This window comes from Phyllobates terribilis, unplaced genomic scaffold (genome assembly GCF_046119375.1).
Source record: "Phyllobates terribilis strain yellow unplaced genomic scaffold, ASM4611937v1 Scaffold_2__4_contigs__length_985480577, whole genome shotgun sequence".
NCBI classification, from domain to species: domain Eukaryota; kingdom Metazoa; phylum Chordata; class Amphibia; order Anura; family Dendrobatidae; genus Phyllobates; species Phyllobates terribilis.
The window spans coordinates 932,632,718-932,652,274 of record NW_027362762.1 but is presented as its reverse complement, the minus strand read 5'-3'; positions in this window follow the sequence as shown (position 1 = coordinate 932,652,274).

The following is a 19,557-nucleotide window of genomic DNA, read 5'->3' as shown; positions in this document are numbered from 1 at the left end:
GAAAGTACAGGAGAGCGTCGAGCGAAGCCTGTCTCAAGCTAGAGAAAGGCAAGAGAAGGCTTATAACCAGTATGCTCCTGCTGTTCCCCTGGTACCTGGAGAGCAGGTCTTGAAGAGGAAGAGGCGGCTCCACAAGTTGGACGACCAGTGGGAGAAGGACCCGTACACCGTACTGCCATCAAGCCATGAGAACCCAAAAATCTGCGTAATCAGTAAGGATGGAGGAGAAACCACAGCCATTGTCTCCAGAGACCACCTGAAGAAGTGTCCCGAGCAGCTGCAAAGCCCTGAAGAAGATCAAGGAAACCCTCAACCCGCAGAGGAAAGGGAAGAAATGATCAGTACCGTACTCGGAGACTTCCTCCGGTCTTGGACACAAGTAAACGGCGCTGTCGTGGTACCCGTCCTCACCTTTCTCCAGCCAGCCCCGCAAGTGCCTACAGAGGAACCGGTAGAGCTGGAAGAGCAGCCGGCCCAAGAGGCAGAAGAGTCTACACGAGCAGTACAGGAGTATCAACCCTCTGCTAGTAGTGAGCCTGCCGTGCCCCTAGTGAGCCAAAGAGTGCGCAGAAAGCTGCCCAGCTTGCCCATAACACCTCCTACACCCTGTAGTGCAGAACCAGTTAGTGAGCTCCGTAGGTCCACTAGAGTCACTAGAGGTCAGATACCCGCTCGCTGGAGAATCTAAACCAGTGCACTGTAAAGTTGACTGTTTATTGAAAAATGTTTATGGTTTATGTTTGTTGCCTGTTACTAATTATGTTTCTCAGTTACCCTGCAGATTTATTTGGACTAACAGGTTATGGACACTGGATAACCGGAACAGTTTTGTAGATAGTTGCACCTTGGTGCCTCTTGTGAAGACGGCCACGGAAGAGAAAACCTGTCTGGCGTGGCCTCCTTGCGGCCCAAAGTAGTTAGTCTACCCTTGCAGCCACGCCCAAGGACAACGCAAGGGGTTTGCTTTGGACAGGTCCCCTATTCTGTGCCAAGACTTCGCCTTGTTGGGTGACATGGACACCCCCTTTGTTTCATAAACTTCACCTTGGGTGATATGGACACCCGGTTACGGATACGCCGTGACCTCTACAGACTAAAGTTTCTTGTGAATATGTTATTGTATTATTGTTATACCTTGTATTTATGTTTCTTTAAAAATGTGTTTAGTCCCGGAGTACTAAAATTTACTAGGGGGGAATGTGACACCCCAGGGGTCTGGTTGCCACAGTAATAGAGATATTATGTCTGAGAGCAAGTGGAAGGTTTCTCTGGTCAGGAGCCCTAAACATGCAACACGGCCCACCCAGACCTGGGAGGGGAGGAATCTGCCCTTATAAACTGGGTCTGGGGCGGGATTAGAGAGTCAGAGCCTGGAGTGAAGTTCCAGACACAGGGAAAGCAAGAACAGGAGCTCTGTAGGAGCAGTAGCAGAAGTCCAGGGGCTGGAGCTGAGCAGAGTTCGCCCTGGACGAAGATACTAAAGCCGGACACAGGAGTCCGAGGCTGTGGGGACTGATATACACCCAGCAGCAGAAACCAGCCGGCAGGGGATTCCAGGTCCTCTGGCCATAGAAGCCCGGAGGCTCAGTCACAGAGAAGGGACCAGCGCCGCCATCCAGGAGCGGAGGCTAACAGAAGGCCCCAAGTCACCAGCCATACGGGTGAGCACCACACGGTATACTCAGGGACGTGGGCTGCTTGTAACCGCTGACAGCAAGGTAGCCAGGAAGAGTGCAGATTAACGGGGAGGCCTACAACTCCACCTGGCCAGGGGAACTCCTGCTTGCTCGCAGACTGACCAGGCCCCTTATACTAGCCAGTACTCCCGGGAGGGTCTGCCTTGTACCATCAGTAAAGACCCTGAACTGCACCACACGTCTCTGTGATTCCTTGTCGCACCAGCACCATCAGCACTGGGACCCTCACACCATCACTCCCATCATCTCTCACATTAGCTGCCCTGAGGCAATTACTCCTCCCGTGGGGAGTTATCCCATACTCGGCTGCGCAACCAACATCAGCCTCAGCGGTCGGCAGCGCAGCGGCGGTCCCCACTGACCGCAATCCACGGGTGGCGTAGTCGGACACTTATTACAACATTTAGACTGCCACTGGTTTGACCGCCCTGGGCACGGACCGGGTCACCGCCACGGAGAACTACAACCCCCAGCGATCCGGCTCCGGGTATTCCCCCTGCACAGCAGCAGCAGCACAGGCTCAGGGGGCGCGTCAGATTCATCATCCTCTTCCTCATCGGATAACGGTAGACCCTGCTTCCCCATTGAGGGTACGGACTAACTGGTCAGAGCAGTCAGATCAACCATGGGTCTGGGGGAGGAGAAAGCATCCAAATCCCGGGAAGACGTTATGTTTGCGGGCCTTGGAGAAAGAAAGAAACGCTCCTTCCCAGTAAACACTAAATTCAGGGCCTCATTGACCGAGAGTGGAAGAAACCAGAGAGATCAGGGGCCTTACCCTCCTTCTCTAAAAGAAGGTACCCCTTTGAGGAGAAGGACTCTGAGCCTTGGGATAAAATCCCCAAAGTCGACAGGACTGTAGCCAGGTCATCCAAAAAATCTTCCCTACCCTTGGAGGATTCAGGCGTCCTAAAGGATGCCCTTGATAAAAAGGCTGACTCCTTTCTACGTCACACTTGGAAAGCTGCAGCAGGAGGCCTGAAGCCTGCGGTAGCTGGCACCTGTGTGGCAAGGTCTCTCATGGTGTGGCTCCAACAATTAGAATACCAACTTAGGGATAAAAAGGTCTCTAGGGATAGAATCCTTTCAAATCAGCCCCTAATACAGGCAGCGTCGGCCTTCCTAGCAGACTCTTCAGCAGACTCTGTTAGACTCTCGGCTAGATCAGAAAGTCTATCTAATGCAGCCAGACGGGCCTTGTGGCTCAAGGGTTGTCCAGGTGACCTACAATCCAAACATAAATTATGTTCCCTCCCGTGTGACGGCAGACTCCTGTTTGGCCAGAAGCTGGATGACCTCTTAGAGAAGGCTGGCGATAGGAGCAAAGGGTTCCCAGGATTTTCAGGGGACTCAAAAAGATTTAGTTTCCGGAGGAGAAAATTTAATCAGGGTCGCCCTCCGGGAGACAGGAGAAGATGGGAGTCCAAATCCAAGAAGGAGTCAGGCTATATGTTTGGAGGACCGTCCTCCAATACAAAAAAGTCTTCCCAGTGACGCCAGGCCGGAGGTAGGGGGGAGGCTTTCCCACTTTATTCCAGCTTGGTAAGCCATTACATCAAACCCCTGGATTCTGAATGTTGTGAGTGGTGGCCTGAAGATACGGTTCAGCCAGATTTCTCGCCGGACCTTTACGATTACCCCCAAGAGGAAGGTCCAGGAAGAACAGATAGCCCTGGAGTCAGAAATATTAGGGCTAGTAGAGAAACGGGTCCTTCTCGAAGTTCCGATACCACAAAGGAGGAAGGGATTCTATTCCCCTCTGTTCATGATAAAAAAAAAACAATGAGTCCTTAAGGACCATTATCAACCTCAGGGGTCTAAACCAGTTGATAGAGAACCAGACTTTCAAGATGGAGTCAGTGGGCTCGGCAGTGAAGCTCTTGCACCACAATTGCTTTATGGCAGTAATAGACTTGAAGGATGCATATTATCACGTCCCAATTCATCCAGGCTACCAGAAATATATGAGAGTAGCCCTGTTCATTCAGAAAGAGCTGAGGCATTTTCAGTTTACTGCCCTACCCTTCGGCCTCTCCATAGCCCCGAGAATATTCATAAAGTTAATAGCGGGAGTAACAGCCTTTCTACGAATCAAAAACGTAGTGATCGTTCCCTATTTAGACGACTTTTTGGTAATAGGAAACTTAGAAGTCCACTGCTCCAGTCAACTTGTAGAAGTCACGTGGTGTTGCAACAGCTGGGGTGGTTAGTAAATACCCAAAAGTCAAAATTAACCCCCTCAAGGACTCAGGTCTTCCTAGGTCTAATCCTGGATTCTCGTCTCCAACCCCGCTTCCTCCCAGAAGACAAAGTCCGCAAAATAATCAATTTAGTCTTGAAAACCATGCGGTCTCCAGTGATATCCCTAAGAGAAGCAATGTCCCTCCTGGGCTCTATGACAGCCTGTCTCCCAGCAGTCAGATGGACTCAAGGGCATATGAGACGGCTTCAGTGGGAGGTCCTGTCAGCGCAGAGGTCCTTCAATGGGCGTTTAGAAAGCAAGTTTTCTTTCTCCCTAGAAGCTGTAGATTCCCTTTCATGGTGGACAGACAGGAAAAATCTGACCTCAGGCGTACAGTGGTCCAGACCAGTAGATCGGGCATAGGCGGATTATAATGAGGGCAATCTGGGCTACCGCCCGGGGCCCGAGGCCCTAGGGGGGCCCACGGCCAGATTGCCCTCACTATAATGTTTTGTGCGTCATCATTGTTGGTGCAAGTGGTGTCACGCCTCAGCCCCGGATCTCCTGCGCTGGTCCCCGATCAGCTGTTGAGGGGTCTGCAGTCTTAGCAGCCACCGGCTGGCACTGTGCTCTTGCGTGCTGCTGTGCCCCGCCGGCGGCATCACTGCATAGCAGTCGCGGCTACGTCATGCACCACGCTATGCGCAGCCGTCAGCCTTCATGACACAGAGCGCGGGAGATCCAAAGAAGGGTCCTGTCTGCGGCGCTGTGGCGGGCGTCAGTGGGACCTGTCTGCGGCGCTGTGTTCAAGGCGGCGGATGGCCCTGTCTGCGGCACTGTGTCCCGGCGGTGGCGGAGGGCCCTATCTGTGGCGCTGTGGCGGGCGGCGGAGGGCCCTGTCTACGGCACTGTGTCCCGGCGGTTGCGGAGGGCCCTGTCTGTGGCGCTGTGGCGGGCGGCGGAGGGCCCTGTCTGCAGCGCTGTGTCCTGAGCGGCGGCGGAGGGCCCTGTCTGCAGCGCTGTGTCCCGGGTGGCGGAGGGCCCTGTCTGCAGCGCTGTGTCCCGGGTGGCAGAGGGCCCTGTCTGTGGCACGGTGTCCCGGCGGTGGCGGAGGGCCCTGTCTGTGGCACTGTGTCCCGGCGGTGGCGGAGGGCCCTGTCTGCAGCGCTGTGTCCCGGGCTGCGGAGGGCCCTGTCTGCAGCGCTGTGTCCCGGGTGGCAGAGGGCCCTGTCTGCGGCACGGTGTCCCGGCGGTGGCGGAGGGCCCTGTCTGTGGCACTGTGTCCCGGCGGTGGCGGAGGGCCCTGTCTGCAGCGCTGTGTCCCGGGCTGCGGAGGGCCTTGTCTGCAGCGCTGTGTCCCGGGTGGCGGAGGGCCCTGTCTGCAGCGCTGTGTCCCGGGTGGCGGAGGGCCCTGTCTGCAGCGCTGTGTCCTGAGCGGCGGCGGAGGGCCCTGTCTGCAGCGCTGTGTCCCGGGTGGCGGAGGGCCCTGTCTGCAGCGCTGTGTCCCGGGTGGCAGAGGGCCCTGTCTGTGGCACGGTGTCCCGGCGGTGGCGGAGGGCCCTGTCTGTGGCACTGTGTCCCGGCGGTGGCGGAGGGCCCTGTCTGCAGCGCTGTGTCCCGGGCTGTGGAGGGCCTTGTCTGCAGCGCTGTGTCCCGGGCGGCGGAGGGCCCTGTCTGCAGCGCTGTGTCCCGGGTGGCGGAGGGCCCTGTCTGCAGCGCTGTGTCCCGGGTGGCGGAGGGCCTTGTCTGCAGCGCTGTGTCCCGGGTGGCGGAGGGCCTTGTCTGCAGCGCTGTGTCCCGGGTGGCGGAGGGCCCTGTCTGCAGCGCTGTGTCCCGGGCTGCGGAGGGCCCTGTCTGCAGCGCTGTGTCCCGGGCTGCGGAGGGCCCTGTCTGCAGCGCTGTGTCCCGGGCTGCGGAGGGCCCTGTCTGCAGCGCTGTGTCCCGGGAGGCGGAGGGCCCTGTCTGCAGCGCTGTGTCCCGGGTGGCAGAGGGCCCTGTCTGCAGCGCTGTGTCCCGGGTGGCGGAGGGCCCTGTCTGCAGCGCTGTGTCCCGGGTGGCGGAGGGCCCTGTCTGCAGCGCTGTGTCCCGGGTGGCGGAGGGCCCTGTCTGCAGCGCTGTGTCCCGGGTGGCGGAGGGCCCTGTCTGCAGCGCTGTGTCCCGGGTGGCGGAGGGCCCTGTCTGCAGCGCTGTGTCCCGGGTGGCGGAGGGCCCTGTCTGCAGCGCTGTGTCCCGGGTGGCGGAGGGCCCTGTCTGCAGCGCTGTGTCCCGGGTGGCGGAGGGCCCTGTCTGCAGCGCTGTGTCCCGGGTGGCGGAGGGCCCTGTCTGCAGCGCTGTGTCCAGGGTGGCGGAGGGCCCTGTCTGCAGCGCTGTGTCCCGGGCTGCGGAGGGCCCTGTCTGCAGCGCTGTGTCCCGGGCTGCGGAGGGCCCTGTCTGCAGCGCTGTGTCCCGGGCTGCGGAGGGCCCTGTCTGCAGCGCTGTGTCCCGGGCGGCGGAGGGCCCTGTCTGCAGCGCTGTGTCCCGGGTGGCGGAGGGCCCTGTCTGCAGCGCTGTGTCCCGGGTGGTGGAGGGCCCTGTCTGCAGAGCTGTGTCCCGGGTGGCGGAGGGCCCTGTCTGCAGCGCTGTGTCCCGGGCTGCGGAGGGCCCTGTCTGCAGCGCTGTGTCCCGGGCTGCGGAGGGCCTTGTCTGCAGCGCTGTGTCCCGGGTGGCGGAGGGCCCTGTCTGCAGCGCTGTGTCCCGGGCTGCGGAGGGCCCTGTCTGCAGCGCTGTGTCCCGGGCTGCGGAGGGCCCTGTCTGCAGCGCTGTGTCCCGGGCGGCGGAGGGCCCTGTCTGCAGCGCTGTGTCCCAGGCTGCGGAGGGCCCTGTCTGCAGCGCTGTGTCCCGGGCTGCGGAGGGCCTTGTCTGCAGCGCTGTGTCCCGGGTGGCGGAGGGCCCTGTCTGCAGCGCTGTGGCGGGCCTTGCATTAAACTCTACTCACCTGAGTCCTGACCAATCCCAGGGATCCACTAATGCACACCTGGAGCTCTTCATCCTCCTCCATCTCAGGGATCTGGTGAGTGAGTGCCAACATGGAAACTTTTTAAATGTGTATATACAGTTGTTGTATATTCAATATATAGATGATACTGCTTAATATATATTATGTATGTGATATTACAATGGCTGTATATAATCACAGTATCACCTGTATATTGTATGTACAGCAGTCTATATACATTATATTGGTGATACTGTGATTGCTGTATATATATTACGTAGTTGATACTGTATATATGTTACATAGGTGATACTGTGATTCCTGTGAATAATTGCAATATCACGTATATAATGTATTCACAGCAGTAGCACTATCACATACATAATGTATATACAGCAGTCTGTATACAATATATAGGTGATAATGTGACTGCTGTGTATACATTATATACGTGATACTGCTGTATATATGTCACAAAGGTGATGCTGCAATTATACACAGCAAACACAGTATCACTTATATATTATATAGGTGACAGTGAGACTGCAGTATATACAGTGTATACACAGCAGTCACAGTGTCACCTATATAATGTATATACAACAGTATATACATTATATTGGTGATACTTCGACTGCTATATATACACACAATATATAAGTGATACTGCAACTGTGTATAGCTGCAGTATCACATATAATATATATGCAGCAGTCTCTGTGATATATATATATAGCAGTCGTGGTGTCTCCTACGTGATGTATAGTATATAGTATAATGCGGTCTTAATTATAACGTAGAGTTGTGTGTGTGTGTATAATATATATATATATATATATATATATATATATATAGTTATAGTTATAGTTATAGTTATAGTGTAGAGAAGTGTATATAGTATGATGCTGTGTATATACTATAGTATATAGTGTGGAATCCCCACTATATATACTGGCACATCTCTACACTATATACGATGTAGTATACACACAGCTCCACTCTATATTCTTTTGTACAGTATATATTTATATGTATATAACTGATTGTAGTATATACTGTGGAGCTGTGTATACTTCTCCTGTCCTGTATACTTGGGGTAATTCTTAGTATCTGCTCTTATATATGTAGATATATAAGCACTCCGATTAATTGTCAAAAAAGTGGAGGACTCCTTATTAGCCCATGTGATGTTTCGGATCCACAACAGAACATTTCTCTGTTATGGAACTGAAATGTCGTCACATGGGCTAACTAATAGAGTCCACTGCTGAAGATTTGGTTCTGCTCCGAGTACCACTTCTCCTGTCCTATATATATACACTGCACAGTACCACTTCTCCTGTCCTGTATATATACACTGCACAGTACCACTTCTCCTGTCCTGTATATATACACTGCACAGTACCACTCCTCCTGTCCTGTATATATACACTGCACAGTACCACTTCTCCTGTCCTGTATATATACACTGCACAGTACCACTTCTCCTGTCCTGTATATATACACTGCACAGTACCACTTCTCCTGTACATGTTTTGTTCAAACCAAGTCTAAGAGTGCAGGTAGCGCTCAAACATGTCTGGTGATGAGACCCCCAAGTTCCCCCCTCACATCTTAGATTGTTGGTATGCATTTCTTCATCTTTTTGTAAAATATTTCTAACTTTTTGCCAATATACTTGGATCGGAAGCCGGATCCTTCCAACCTCTCATGAATATTAATATTGAGCAGAATTAATTTCGGCCTATTGGTTCGGCCACCACAACAGTCACGGTCTCATGTGGCCCCTTGGGAAAATTAATCTATTCCCCACTCTATTATGTATAGTGCTGTACACAAGGTGTACAAGATCACCTGTGTATTACTCACATGACCTACAGTGCATTGTGAAAGTATTTGGCCCCCTTGAACTTTTCTACCTTTTGCCACATTTCTGGCTTCAAACATAAAGATATAAAATTCTATTTTTTTTGGGAAGAATCAACAACAAGTGGGACATAATCGTGAAGTGGAATGAAATTTATTGGATATTTTAAACTTTTTTAACAAATTAAAAACTGAAAAGTGGGGCGTGGAATATTATTCGGCCCCCTTGAGTTAATACTTTGTAGCGCCACCTTTTGCTGCGATTACAGCTGCAAGTCCCTTGGGGTATGTCTCTATCAGTTTTACACATCGAGAGGCTGAAATTCTTGCCCATTCTTCCTTGCAAAACAGCTCGAGCTCATTGAGGTTGGATGGAGGGCGTTTGTGAACAGCAGTTTTCAGCTCTTTCCACAGATTCTCGATTTGGATTCAGGTCTGGACTTTGATTTGGCCATTGTAACACCTGGATACGTTTATTTTTGAACCATTCCATTGTAGATTTTGCTTTATGTTTGGGATCATTGTCTTGTTGGAAGATAAATCTCCGTCCCAGTCTCAGGTCTTTTGCAGACTCCAACAGGTTTTCTTCCAGAATGGTCCTGTATTTGGCTCCATCCATCTTCTTATCAATTTTAACCATCTTCCCTGTCCCTGCTGAAGAAAAGCAGGCCCAAACCATGATGCTACCACCAAGTTTGACAGTGGGGATGGTGTTTTGAGGGTGATGAGCTGTGTTGCTTTTACGCCAAACATATCGTTTTGCATTGCGGCCAAAACGTTTGATTTTGGTTTCATGTGATCAGAGCACCTTATTCCACATGTTTGGTGTGTCTCCCAGGTGGCTTGTGGCAAATTCAAACAAGACTTTTTATGGATATCTTGAGTGATCATGGGCCTTTTGGCTGCATCTCTGATCAGTCTTCTCCTTGTTCGAGATGAAAGTTTAGAGGGACGGCCGGGTCTTGGTAGATTTGCAGTGGTCTGATACTCCTTCCATTTCAATATGATCGCTTGCACACTGCTCCTTGACATTTTTAAAACTTGGGAAATCTCTTTGTATCCAAATCCGGCTTTAAACTTCGCCACAACAGTATCTTGGACCTGCCTGGTGTGTTCCTTGGTCTTCATGATGCTTTCTGCACTTGAAACAGAACCCTGAGACTATAACACAGCAGGTGCATTTATACAGAGACTTGATTACACACAGGTGGATCCTATTTATCATTACCAGTCATTTAGGAGAACATTGGATCATTCAGAGATCCTCGCTGAACTTCTGGAGTGAAAGTAAAGGGGCTGAATAATATTGCACGCCCCACTTTTCAGTTTTTAATCTGTTAAAAAAGTTTAAAATATCCCAAAAATTTCGTTCCACTTCACGATTGTGTCCCACTTGTTGATTCTTCCCAAACAAATTAGAATTTTATATCTTTATGTTTGAAGACAGAAATGTGGCAAAAGGTAGAAAAGTTCAAGGGGGCCAAATACTTTCAAACTGCACTGTATTAAAGGGGATCGCGTGACAGGTCACATGATACATCGGGTACCTGGGGGGGGGGGGCCGCGCCTTCTAAACTGCCCGGGGCCCTGGCTACTCTTAATCCACCCCTGAGATCGGGTGATTACAACCGATGCAAGCGGCTCCGGAAGGGGGGGGGGGTCATCTAGCAGAGCTCTCAGTACAGGGTCACTGGGCGTACCACGCGATGGGGGCATCCTCAAACTTAAAAGAACATTGGGCAGTGGAGAAATCCCTGATAGGCTTCTCTCCTCACATTCAGGGTCACCACATCCAGGTCAGGTCCGACAACCGGACAGCAGTGGCCTATGTAAATCACCAGGGAGGAACAAGGTCACGCTCCCTGATGGCTGTGGCAGACAGAATCCTACACCTGGCAGAGCAACACCTCCCATCCCTCAGTGCCCTTCACATAAGGGGGCTGGAAAACGTAAGGGCAGATTTTCTCAGCCGCCACACCCTAAGACAGGGGGGAGTGGAGATTAAACCCGGGGGTCTTCCAATAGATTGTCCAGTTATGGGGACAGCCAGACATAGATCTGTTTGCCACAAGAGCAAACAGGAAGGTAGACAGATTCTGTTCCTTAAACTCAGCAGAAAATCTCCATGCTGTAGATGCCCTCCAGATTCCTTGGAAGTTCAGGAAGGCCTATGCCTTTCCCCCGTTAGTAATGGTTCCAGCAGTGGTGAGGAAGATTCGAGAGGATAGCTCAAGGATAATTCTTATAGCCCCTTTTTTGCCCAAGAGACCTTGGTTCTCCCTGCTTCGACTAATGTCGGTTTCAGATCCCTGGGTCCTACCAAAGAGGCCGGACCTTCTCATTCAGGGACCAGTATTCCACGCCCAAGCCAGAGGTTTCCATCTTGTGGCGTGGAATTTGAGAGGTCACTACTAAGTAACAAGGGGTTTTCACCAGGGTTAGTCTCTACCTTGCTGGGTGGTAGGAAACCAATAACGACTAAAATTTATAACCGAGTCTGGAGGAAATTCCTAGATTTTATAGATGCCCAGTTTTTTGCTTTAAGGCCTCCACCATTTTCAATGACAGAGTGCTAGGCCGCTGCTTAGAATAACCCATGGCTGCTGCTTTTTGGCACAAGGTTAAAGGAGGCTGGGTTTTTATAAAGCTGAGAAATTTGAATCACCTGGCCTTTCCTAATGATGATGTACAAGCCATAACCCTAACAGGCTAATTAAGGTCTGAAACTAATCCCCAAGAGTGCCCAAAATTTTGCATCAGCCCATTTTCCTTTTTGTAATTTTTAAAATGTAAAAATGGAGGGAACAGCTGGGTCAGGAGTTGAAGAAGGGAATGATAAATGAAGGGACAAGAGACTTCCTGTTTCTACACAGAGCAGAGATAAGAGAAGATTTAGCTTGGTAGAAAGACAAAATGACCAATTGTAAGTACACAGAGCTGTATAATATGATGACTGCAATATATTAAGAGGATAAAAGCTTTAATGGGAGGAGTGGTTCTTTAAAGTGAGTCCACTTAAAAAAAACAAAGCCTGAAAAATTGTTGAAATGTTAAAAATAATGCTTGCAGGGTTTTTCCTATTAATTTCTATTGAAAAACAACTTTGTCAGTATTTGTCACGCAAGGTGTGGGAAAGACTAAGTGCAACATGAGGGGAAGGGGGGCCCAGACACTAGGGTAAGGTGGAGTGGAGACCTCCTAGGCTGATCTGGTATCACCCTGACTCCCCTATCGTCCCTATATTGGTTCCTCACCAATCGCCCTATATATCCCTAGTGCTTGGCCCGGGCTAGGGAAGGGGTGATGGGCACTAGTCAGTCCCCACTAGCAACTAAAGCCAACAAGGGAGACAAACACGGGGAAAAGTAACTTAGCTTGAGCCGACCTCAGAGAGATTACTCTAAACAACCTCCTAGCACCAGAGAGGAAGTAAGCAGACTGCAACAGCTCCAAGCCAAACACAAGGGAACATGTGAATATCACCGGCGCCTCCCTGCTGCAAAGTGAATCTATTTAAACACCCAGGCCAGGGTGTCAATCAGAGGAGGAGGGAGGTAGCCGCTGGGTTCTAAGGTCAGAAGGATTTAAGCAGAAGTCTGCAATGCCAAACAAAAAGACCTTCTGCAGCCAGCTGCAGAGCAACTATCACATCTAACACGCCTGTGACATTATTTCAGTCTTGAGCGGTTTTAGTGAGCTTCAGGTTTTCAAAAACATTAAACCTTTAAAGGTAGTGACCTGTTAATTCTTCAGCCATTTTTTGCTATGAAGCCGCACTGAGTTTTACAATAGAATTCAAAGGGAGGGCCAAAAAAAACGAATTCAGCGTTTTGTAAGCATTTTCCATGTGTGTTAACCTCATAAATAGGGAGGAGCGGACCCGTGGATGTTTGGGTTCGGCGAACTATAGTCCAAAGTTCGGTTCTGGTACCAGAACTCTACCCGAACTTGAACCAGAACCCGAACCCCATAGGATTCAAAGGGGACCCAAATGTTGGTTCTCGCTAATAAAAGCTGCAGTTTTTTCTACTGTATTTGCGTGCAGAAATTCTGCGTTTAAAACATGCTGATGTGGGGGGTTTTTTCATGCTTTTTTTGCTTACAAACTTCTATGAGGAGCCTGAAAAAAGATAGTGTTTTTTTTTTAACTGCACAATAAAAATGTATTTAAAAAACACTGCTTCAGATCTGCACCAAAAACGTATAGAATAAAAAAACGCGATAAGCAGAGAGCACTGTTATTGAGTGCTTCAGTGCGGACACCTGGCTTAAAAAAAAACCCCTAGAATTGACACTGTGTGAACATGCTCATATCAGATGTTTATAGAAAAAGTGTCAGGAAAACATTACCAAAATGCTTCAAGGAAAAAAGCCTAGAAAGCGACACACAAGTGTTTACTGAAGCTGTTTCTGCTTGAAAAACTAGTTGTTTTTGACCGCTTCAAAAAAACTAAGTGCACACAGAATTTTCTGCAGGTGAAGGAAATAAAAATCCTGATACAGGGATATAGGAACACCGCAGGAGAGTGGGAATTGACTAGTACTATAAGTACTAGCTGGAAATATTATGCAGGGTCTGGTTGGCACTGTATGTGAGGGGCAATGACTGGCACTTATATTGAGATACTATCTGGCATTGGTTTGAGCACAGTGGTTGCCACTTAAAGGGGTATTCCCATCTCACAGATCCTATCCCAAAATGTAGTAGGTGTAATAATATTAGCAAATACCTACAATTAGAAATGTAGTATAGTTATTCTGATTTGATATGTCTCTTTCCTCATGTGCAGGCATTGCAGGACCTTAGGTATCTATGGTTTCGACAACTAGCAACTAGCTGTCACTATATGGTCGTAACCATGGATACCTAAGGTCCTGCAATGCCTGCACATGAGGAAAGCGACATAGCGAATCAGAATAACTATACTACATTTCTAATTCTAGGTATTTGCTAATATTATTATTATTACACCTGCTACATATTGGGATAGGATCTGTGAGATGGGAATACCCCTTTAAGTGGAAACCACTGTGCTCAAACAAATGTCCTGGGATAGGATCTTGGCAGAAGTGTAGCGACCGGGGGAGCAGAGGGGAATGGTGGACCTAAACCCCACGCTTACAGGGGCCCATCCGGAGCTACCCTAGTGCAACTGTATGGGCGTGCATAGGGAGATTCAATGTTCCTGCACTGCCAGGCAGCCACAATGGGGCCCTTGAGCAGGAGGGCGGGGGGCCCCCTGGTGCCAGCATCGGGCCCCCCGCCTGTCACCGCAAGATCAATGAGAGAGAGAGAGCGCGCGACACTCCCTCTCCCATCAGTCCCCCTCTGCGTCTGACGGCACTGACGCAGACAATGACGGGAACAATGACGTCATCACTTGGCACTCGCTGTTCTGAGATGTGCGGGCACTCGGAGCAGCGCAGGGAACGAGGAGGAGAGTTGAGTATTGTATTTTTTTTTTTTTTTTTTTTTATGGGGGTGTGTGACGATACAACTTAAAATCTTAATTAGCCAGACGATTAGATTTGTTAATCCAAGAGAAATACCTTATTGTGTTTTATTAGAGATTGCTGGCTCTGTTTTATTAATGTTCTGCTTGCTCGTCACTTTATGTACACTAATTTAACTTGTAAAGTGTCCAGCATTCCACTAATCTTATTAGTATCTCAGGAGCCTCTAACCATTGTTCAAAAATCGTCTAGGCACATTGTGTAAGTGTTGAAAGAAGATCCGGCGGAGCCTTCACCACAGGGAGTCTCACATGTAGACCCAGGTAATGGGGTCGACCTGAGAAAGATACCTCCAGTAATGCACACCTAGCTTTGGGGGGGAGGTTGAGAGCAGTTCTGCCATTCAGGGGGCTGAGCCCAGAGAAGCAGAAGGGACATGTGTTTTAGTAGCAGTCAGACTTAGGACAGAGAATTAAGGAGTATCAGAAAGACTTTCAAGGAGAATGAGAGACATCCTTCAGGAAAGTAGATGGATAGCATGGCACCCAAAGAAACACAGATTTGTATTCTATATGATTCTAGTCTAAGGGTATTGGCCCTGACTAGAAAGATAAGGATCTGCTCTATGGATATGCTGTTCGGGGTTTCCAGGAGGGACCCACCGGTCATCTGGCCCCATGGAAACTCTCGGAGTGGCCAGGTTGGGACCCTCGGGTCTCCTGGCCTTGAATCTCGATGGACTGCTAGCTTCCTAAGCTTGCCGCTACCTTCTCTCTGTGGGGGCCCGCCAGAAGCGGGGGGGGGGCACTGGTTGAGGTAGTCGGACCTGGAAGTCTCCAAAGTTGCAGCTGTACTATCCCAGCCGGACGGAGAAAGAAGACTGTGTAATGTTGTACCATCTTGGGTATTGGCTAGGACTGTTCTGTGTGTTTATTGTCCGCTTTGTGGTTCAATAAAGTATTGCCATGCTGTTTTACCCTCATCCTGTGTTCTCTGAGTAGTGTTAAGCCCACGGAAGATCCCGGGTCTTCACAGGGTGCATCATACTATATAGACTCTGCCTATGGGGGTGCATCATGCTTTAGACTCTGCCGATGGGGGTGCATCATACTATATAGACTCTGCCTATGGGGGTGCATCATGCTATATAGACTCTGCCTATGGGGGTGCATCATTCTATATAGTCTCTGCCTATGGGAGTGCATCATGCTATAGACTCTGCTGATGGGGGTGCATTATACTATAGACCCTGCCTACAGGGGTGCATTATACTATAGACTCTGCCTATCGGGTGTGCATTATATTATATAGAGTCTGCCTATGTGGGTGCATTATACTATAGATTCTGCCTATGGGGGTACATTATACTGTATGGAGTGGAGGTCTATGGGGGTGCATTTTACTATATAGAGTCTGCCTATGGGGGTGCGTTATGCTATATAGAGTCTACATATGGGGAGTGCATTATACTGTATGGAGGCCTATGGGTAGTGCATCTATAATATAATCAGGGATGTGTCCTTTTGTCCGAAGCCTCTATAGACTGCGCCTGCGCAGTCTGACCCCAGACAGAAGAACACATCCAGCTGTTACAGGTGACAGGTATGAGGAGTGTGGCGTCGGAGATCGCAGCATGCGTAAGCACTGAACGCATACTGTGATCTCCGGCTCCATAAGTACATACCTGCCGGGGAGGAGTGTGGCATATACCAGAATGGAGGAGCAAATACCAGGATGGGGTACTAGGATGGAAGAGCATGTACCAGGATGGGGAACAGAATGGGGGGGGGGGGCAAATACCAGGATGGTGGAGAAAATTCCGGGATGGGGGACTAGGATTGAAGATCATGTACCAGGATGGGGGAGCATATACCAGGATGGGGAACAGAATGGGGGGGGGCATATACCAGGATGGGGGGAGCATGTACCAGCGTGGGGGACCAGGATTGAGGCGCATATACCAGGATAGGACACCATATACCAATAAAAATGCTCATCACCCAGGCATAGAATGGATTCAATAGCTAGTTACAGTGGGGAAGAAAGTATTTAGTCAGCCACAAATTGTGCAAATTCTCCCACTTAAAAATGAGAGAGGCCTGTAATTGACATCATAGGTAGACCTCAACTATGGGAGACAACATGAGAACCATAGTGGAGTTTGGAGTGTGACTGTTTGAGGTTGCGGACAGGTGTCTTTTATACTGATAACAAGTTCAAACAGGAGCCAGTACTACAGGTAATGAGTGGAGGACAGAGGAGCCAGTACTACAGGTAATGAGTGGAGGACAGAGGAGGCAGTACTACAGGTAATGAGTGGAGGACAGAGGAGTCTCTTAAAGAAGAACTTACAGGTCTGTGAGAGCCAGAGATCTTTCTTGTTTGTAATTGACCAAATACTTATTTTCCACCAAAATTTAAAAAAAAAACTCTTTCCAAATCAGACAATGTGATTTTCAGGATTTCTTTTCTCATTTTGTCGCTCATAGTTGAGGTCGACCTATGATGTCAATTACAGGCCTCTCTCATCTTTTTAAGTGGGAGAACTTGCACAATTGGTGGCTGACTAAATACTTTTTTCCCCACTGGGGGCCATAATACAGTGTGAGGATTACAGTGAGGGCCATCATACAGTGTGGGAGATAATGTGGGATCTTTGTACATCGTTGGAGCCATCAGTTTGGAGGCTACTAAGGGGTCAGTATACTGTGTATAGGAGAGCATCATACTGTGTATAGGGGAGCTGTACATGGGGGGAGACTCAGGACATTATTAAATGTTAAGTGGGCAGTTATCGTTATAGGGGAACTCAGGTTATTGCGACTGAAGGAGCAAGCAGAGGGCATTATTACTTTCTAAGAGACAAAATGTGGGCTCTGTTTTCTAGGGCACTTGCACATGCCATTACTGTATTCTAGAGGGCTGTTTTACCATCTAGAGAGCACACAGTACCACACAGCAGGTGCAGTAATAGGACACATACGGGAGCAGCGGCTCAGTATTGGGGTATTAGCAGGATGAGGAGTCATGTGTGTCTTTGTTATAATCTCTGCAGATGAGTCCTGGATGGAGAAGTTGTTGTGTCGGTCGGGCCAGATGGAAAAGATGGGAAAAGTGAATGATTTCATCAGAAAAAATGTCAGCTGTATGTCACCATCAAAAACTATATTGTGATCTCCTATATATTCTGCAAGACTGATATCTACCATTATACGTATAGTCACCATATGGCGGTAATATCCGTGTTGGTCTTTGTATAGAGATTAATTTCAGTAACAGAAGGTCATCAGCTGAGTTTCTCCTACATCCACTATCCGGGTGTGCCACCATAGGTGTAATCAGGGTTACCTGGTTGGGGGCCCACTCAGAAGTTTCGCCTAGCTACGCCTCTGGATGTTGGAGATGGAAATACCCCTTTAAGTGGCACTGGTTGGCTCTGTTATCGGCCTTAGACTTGTTGACACCAGTTTGGGGCACTGGTTATCGGTGGTATAAGAATTGACTGGCAATAATATGGAGGATCTGTTTGGCACTACTATGGGGCACTGGTTGGTACTGTTATAGGTGCTGACTGCAAAAATTTGAAGCCACTGATTGGCATTAGTAGAGAAGCACAGACTGGCTCTGTCACAAAGATACCATCTGGCATGGGTTTGGGCCTTGGACTGGTTGACACTGGTTTGGAGCACTGGTTACCAGTACCAGGATAAGAGGGGAGGTCAGCTCACCTGTTGCACGGAAAACTCGCAATAGTGCAAAGTCCAGGAAGAAGCAAAACATCCATCAAAAAGAATCCTAAGGGCAATGACTAAGGACTGTGTCTTAAACGCATCTGCTTCTTCCTCGTGAAGTTGGATGGATTTTTCTGGATTTTAATATTTTTGAAATAAATGTCAATTTTTTAGGATTCTTTTTACTGGTTACTAGTGCTATAAGAATTGACTGGCAATAATATGGAGGATTTGATTGGTACTGTTATATCGCACTTGCTGGTACTGTTTTATTGATACTTGCAGAGCAAGTGGTCTTAGAGGCGCACGGATGGGCTCTGTTCTGGAGATATTGTCTGGCACTGGTTTGGGCACCCTGATTGGCTTTGTTAGGCCATATTCACAAGTTCAGTATTTTAAATGAGTATTTATAAGCCAAAACCAGGAGTGGAACAATCAGAGGAAAAGTATAATAGAAACACGTCACCACTTCTGAATTTTTCACCCACTCCTAGTTTTGGCTTACAAATACTGATGTAAAATACTGACGAAATACTGAACATGTGAATGTGGCCTTACGGAGCTACTACCTGGCACTGGTTATCGGTGTTATAAGTACTGGCTGGAAATATTCTGGATGAACTGGTTGGCAATATTATGGAGCACTGGTTGGTACTGTTAGAGATACTGGTTGGATACAATTGGGAGCAACTGATTGGCATTAGTAGAGGAGCACGGACTGGCTGTCATGAAGATACTGTCTGGCGCGGGTCTGTGCGCGCTGTTTAGCACTGTAATGGACCAGTTGGATGTGTTATGGAGCTACAAGGTGGCACTGTTATAGGGCACTAGTCATAAGTTCTGTCTTGCAGTATTCTGGAGGGACTGGTTGGCAGTATTACGCAGCACTGGTTGGCACTGTTATAGATAATGATGCGCTGTTTAGCACTGTTGGAGTACCAGGTGGGTTATGGAGCTGGATCTGTTATAGGGCACTACTGTTCAGTGTTATAAGTTCTGTCTTGCAGTATTCTGGAGGGAATGGATGGCGCTATTATGACGCACTATTTTAAGTAAAGTTTAAAAAAAAAAAAAGTTGGAGCAACTAGTTGTCATCATTATGGGACAATGAATGGCTCTCTTATGGAGATAATGTCCGGCATTGGTTTAGGCCCTGATTATCAGTGGTATAAGAATTGCTGGCAGTAATATGGAGAATCTGGGTGGCACTGTTATGGGGCACAGGTTGGTGCCATTATAGATAATAGCCGGAAATAATTGGGAGCGGCTGATTGGCTTTGTAGAGGGGCAGCCACTGCCTGCTATGGAGAAGGTATCTGACTCTGATCGGGCACCGTAATGGAGTACCAGTTGGCTTTGTTATGGAGTGGGGTCTGGCAATATTGGGGGAACTGTGGCGTGTAGAATACATAAGAGGGACATTAGAGCATTTCGCCATAAAAATGCGCCTTCTTCCTCATCAATAAACGTGAGAGACCTAACAGGACGAAAGTCTGTGTATAAGAACGCCCTAATTTTTCTGTCCCCGTCTCCGCGGCCATTTTCCTGAAGCTCACTCCATAGAGTACAATGAGGGTTAGACTTCGACAAGATGGCCGCCAACTTCGAATTTTGGAGACATTTCTTCAAATGTGGAAGATCCGTCCCTGGAAA